This window comes from Leguminivora glycinivorella, chromosome 2 (assembly GCF_023078275.1).
Source record: "Leguminivora glycinivorella isolate SPB_JAAS2020 chromosome 2, LegGlyc_1.1, whole genome shotgun sequence".
Classification (NCBI taxonomy): Eukaryota; Metazoa; Arthropoda; class Insecta; order Lepidoptera; family Tortricidae; genus Leguminivora; species Leguminivora glycinivorella.
In genome coordinates, this window is record NC_062972.1 from 19,748,259 (window position 1) to 19,754,194 (window position 5,936).

The window sequence follows — 5,936 nt, forward strand, 5'->3', positions numbered from 1 at the left end:
CTACCTCTGAAACACAGGTTTACAGATACGTTTGATATCACGTACGCGATGGGACGATTGCTATCGCCACATTTGTGTTGCAAAGGGCCCATCCATTTGCATTAACGTCAGAGGGGTCCGATGGTATGTGTAATACATTGTGCCTGATATATTCACGACAGCCGCAGGCTGGAGTGAATATAGACACGAGTATTTAATATCCTTACCTCCTGAGTTACACACAATGTTTTTCATCACATTTGAGAGAAAAATACAAAAAAAAGTCATAAGGCAAAACCTTCAACGCAACGACGACGCAAAGACCAGTAGTGTATCTTCATCTATATCAGATTATTCACATTAAATTCCATTGTTTTTGATAACAAACACTTTTTGAACGAAACCAAACACGAAAATCCTGCATATAAATTAAATGTAATGTTCAAAAAAGGATATAATCATATAATTGAACTAAATTTTTACTTATTTATCATTCATTCATTAATTTTGATCTGTTGTAGGTATACTCTCCGTTGCTAGGCATCGGTGGGCGCTTCGCGCTGGCACGCGGTCAAGCGCGACTCGAGAACATATTGTCAGATTGTAAATTATAACGATTTATCTGAGTTAAATTTACGAAATAAATGCAAAACACACTGAAATAATTCTAAAACATAAATAAATTGCATTTTTCATACCGTATAATATCTTTTGTAGCTTAATAGTCAAATTTTGGTTGTGCAACAAAAATCCTTGGCTGATTGAAACATCCTTTGCCTGAAGTATTGTACGGATTGTATTAATTTTTAAAACTAAATCCATTATTCCCTTGGGAATAAAATAGTACATTATGCTTCAGTACACGTAGACGCAATGAGACCTGATGACTGATGAACACAAAGATATATTTCGCAGAGTCAGGACCCTCTGGCTTTGTATGACCTCCCTTCCGAGTTAAGTTGGTGGCAAACAAATAAACGGCTCACCCAATAGCAAGTAATCACCGTACCCTGTCAAAGTCTGCAATTCGAGAGGTGTGTTACATACGCGTTGCCTACCCTTTAAAAACGATGCACTCCTGTTTTAAAGAACTGTACGGGGTGCAATTTTTTTACCTGACAATATGTTGTCGTTAGGTATGAATATGATAGACTGATTAGGTGTGTAAAAAATAATGAAACATCATAATAATATCAATATAGTGTTAAATTGTACTTTACCCGGAGCATCCACGGGACGAAATAAATAGTCTTAAATCATGGGTGATTCTCGTAAAACGTGGAGATGAACAGTATGAATGAACATCCGACCTATGGCGAGCGCTGCGTTGATTTCATTGTAAGATTAGTAAATGAACAACATATTAGGTAATTGCATAATTATGTATAACTAGCTTTTGCCCGCGGCTTCACTCGCGTTAGAAAGAGACAAAAAGTAGCCTATGTCACTCTCCATCCCTTCAACTATCTCCACTTAAAAAAACACGTCAATTCGTCGCTCCGTTTTGCCGTGAAAGACGGACAAACAAACAGACACACACACTTTCCCATTTATAATATTAGTATGGATAGTATGGATTATTAATTAATTATGTTGTGCATGTGCAATTGTGCATGCAAGGAGACAATCTATCTCCTTTTGTCCGTCGGGCACCCAGGTTCTGCTGCAGTTGCTAAGTTGTCACATGATGGCAATTTTTATACACACGTAATACCAACAGCGCAAATGGCGCGCGCCGTGACTACTTACTTAACATGAATAAGTAAGTTTTAGAAATGACATCCATTCAGTACTCGTGGATGGCTGACCGTGAACTAATCAGTATGGTGAAAAACTAACGTAGGTACTATAGGTATAAATATGATAGTATGTAACATTACAAAACAACTCATACCTACAAGTCAGGAAAAGAGGAAATTCGAAACGAATGGCGATACATTAAAACACGGCCGAAGTATGGGAGTGTTTAAATAGCCAAGAGTCACACATGTATCGTAAGACGTTTCTCATTATCTCATTTATTTCAGTGTATAAGTATGGCCCTTTGAAGTAAATGACCTATTTTGCGAACGAGTGCGGGAAAAAACACTATAATGTACTGAAAAGAAATTATAAATACCTACCATGTTGTTAATTTTTGGTGCTCTCTGTTGTTTTTGCGGTCAAAAATGGCTAGCTGACTAACTGAAAGTAGGTGTTTTGGATTATAAAAGTTCACCACACTTGTCATTGACATTTAATAAAGTTGAGTTTCAAACACGTTAGGTACTCAGAGACCATATTCTTAAATCCGCAACGAAGGCTTCGCCAGCTGAATACAAACTTCGTTATTAGCTACAAGCTTTGTCAAAAAGTAAAACAATGGAAAATCCGCAACATGCATCGTCAAAAAACTTATATCTATATCTATTGCACAATTTCTCAATACTTAAAAAGCTAATGAACACAAGTTAAATTATAATCTATTGAAAATATTTCAACTTGTGCTGTCTTAAAGTAGTCACACTACTATGTATATAAATTAAAACCGAAATAAATTACACATATGAAAGAAAAACTGACCAAGTCCTCTGGTGCCTGAGGCTGGAATCGAACCAGCGTACTTTCCAATCGCGGGAAATGCCTCTTTATCCGCTCGGCCACCCAGGTCACAGCTGTCGAGGTCGAAATTATCTCTCATATGAGTAATCTATACAAGGACTCGTAGCGCCCTCTGTCCATCCCTAGGGCAGAACCTCCAGCCTCAGGCACCAGAGGACTTGGTCACTTTTTTTTTCATATGTGTAATTTATTTCGGTTTTAACTTAAAAAAGCTTTCCATTATCGGCCAAACTGAGTAAAATAACAATGGAAATATATTTGTTGATAAGCTGATAACATAAGATGGATATGCTAGATCAGGGTGGCTAGCCGAATGGCACAATCGCTCACGAAACGCTCACGAAACGATGCGCTAGTAGATATCTATCTCTATCGCGCTTGCGTATTGGCGCGACAGAGCCAGCGGCGTATCGCTTTCGTTTGGCGTCGGAGAAATGCCATTCGGCTACGGGGCCAGATAGCGTGGCAATAAACGGAGACCTGTTAAAGTAGGTACCTATTTACATACATTATCTTTATTGACCGTGGTTAGGTACAGTATCTATATCCCGATGTCTACTAGGCTTAATTACACGGATCTTGTTGATGAGAAATGAAATGAAACCTTCCTATTTTGTTACCAGATTTCTATACATTTTCGGTAAATAAAAAGGAAGGTTTCATACAAACTACCTGGGATATTTTGGGAAACCTCTAGTGGATCTTGCTTAGCACCATGGACTCTATCAGCCTACCATTTCGGGAACTGCTGTGATCTTGTTCAAAGGTAATCGAAGAAAACCGTTGCGTGTGAAACTTTTCCAAGTAATGCAAATTCAAGTTAAAAAAAATATCAAGTTATATCATTTGCATGTTTTGATCAATAATTAATTGAAAGGAGCAAATAATAATGTTTGGTACAAGCTTTTAGAGCGCTGACTGCTGCTTATAGTACCTATAGGTACTATCATTAACTACTTAGTCATAAAGTGTTCTATATAGTGCATTGTTCGACTACTAACGTCGGGTCAATGACTGACAATGAATGATTTATCGTATTCCATCCTTTCTCGATGCGTCGCAGCTGTCATTGTCGAACTTGTAGAATGGAAACTGAGTGATAAGTTACGTAGGTGACGGTACCTCAGTTTCCGTCCCTGCCACCTCCAAACCACCAAAAACTTGTCAGTACTCAAGTTAATGTTAGTGTCTGAATGAGTGGAGTCAATAACTCCATAAAAGACAATACTCTAAGAAAAAACCTACCTCGAGACGCTATAGAAAACATTAGGTACGCTCGTGTAGATGGCGCCCATGGCGCCATACCTTCAACCATGTGTCGAGACTCGAGAGATGGAAGTCAGCATCAGCAACTTGACTAATCACCTGGCTACACTTAAAGTTTACACCCTGTTTACACATTGCATCATTTACATTATATTTGGTGGTAGGTATTGATAAACTGTTTCTATTTAATCTGATTATCTTAGACAATGTAATTACTTAATCACAGTAATTAATGTTTGACTTAGTATTTAGCGCCCCGCCCCCGTGATTAAGTACTTATTATCTAAATAGATCTATAAATAATAAAAACAGATTGCGACAGTAGCGATTGCCAGTCGTTGATTTTCAAAACTAGGTAATCATCTGAACTGAGTGCTGGTGTACCTCAAGGCGGTATTCTCTCGCCCTTCCTATTTTCTATCTTTATAAATCTTATTACCGCCGAGATTCAAAGCTCTTACCATTTATATGCAGACGACCTCCAGTTGTACGCTCAGGCTAATGTGGATGATGTGAATACAGCCATCTCATTAATAAACGCCGACTTAGATTACATTGCTGAGTGGTCTGCTTGCTTTGGTATTTCCGTCAATCCTGCTAAATGCCAAGCCATAATTTTGGGTAGCCAACAGCAACTGTCTAGGTTAAGCTCCGTATCTGTCGCTCCGGTTACTTTCGAAGACGCGGTAATACCACTGAGCAGTAGAGTCAAGAATCTTGGTCTATTGATGCCAACCTTTCCTGGCTTGGTCAGCTGTCTGACGTAAATCGCAAAGTTATAGGAACACTTAGAACCCTCTATAGATTTAAAAACTTTTTGCCTGTTAATATGAAAAAGATGCTAGTGCAATCCTTCGTGTTACCAATAATTGATTATGGGGATGTGTGCACTACCAATATCACTCAAGAATCACTCAACAAATTAGACCGTCTCCTAAATAATTGCATCAGATTTATATTCGGACTTCGTAAATACGATCATGTCTCTTTTTACCGTAAGAAGCTCCATTGGCTTTCTATACGTCGCCGAAGATCTTTCCGAATCCTCTGTATTCTATATTCCATCCTGTTCGAGCCTTCTGCTCCTAGATACCTAAACAGTAAATTCTCATTTGATGCTCCTCGCCTGGGATGCGAGTTGCGTACATCCCGCACTCTCAAACTAACCATACCTCCGCATCGCACTGGCTTTATGACAAATTCTTTCGCCGTTCAGGCTAGTCGCCTTTGGAATTCACTCCCTTTGTATATCAGACAAGCTCCAAGTAAGTTTTCATTTAAGCGTTTGTTACGCAAGCACTTGCTAAAACAAGAATTCGAATAAAATCCATCAATATTATATGTATTTCATTGTATGTATTATATGTAATATTAAAAGTCAAAACGTTTATTCAATCAATTAAAAGTTAAGACAAGACAACAAGACAAGACAAGAGACGCCACACCCAGCCAGGACATGCCTGCTCCGGACTAGCCGGCGTACCAGGGGACGTAATTTTGTAGGGAGTGACACGCTCAGGGATGGGGTAGGGATAGCAATCGACCGGCTATGCAGCCTTGAGCCAATATTGGAAGGTAGGAGGGGTAGGTAATGTCGTCGAAGGAGAGCGTTGATGATATGCTACTCGTCGCTTTAGTTTCCGTCTTCGCAATATATCTCTTGTATCCAGTAGGATCAATATCATCTTGAGATGTTGTTTGCTTGAGGATTAGAAGTCCCGCTGACTCGCTGTCGTATGATTTTCTTCTGGTTTATATATTGCTACTATTGCTTTGATGAATACGCTTTTGTCGTCGGCCATGTCGAGCCACTCAGAAGGATGTAATATTCCATGTCTTGAATCAATGAGTTTTCCCACGCCTGAATTGGTGCCCGTTACTGCCATGTGTGGCTTCAAGGTTTACGGTGTCTTATATTTTTTCGGATAACAAGGTAGAAGATATTTTATCCTTTTGGTTATTGTTTTACCGTTTTATGGTCCTGTCTATCACCAGTATCACCGGTCCATTTCCATAATAAATTTTGACTAAAAAAACTCCTATTTTATATCGCTCTCTTCTCTTTATGGTCACGCTGGTATTTTGTAGTT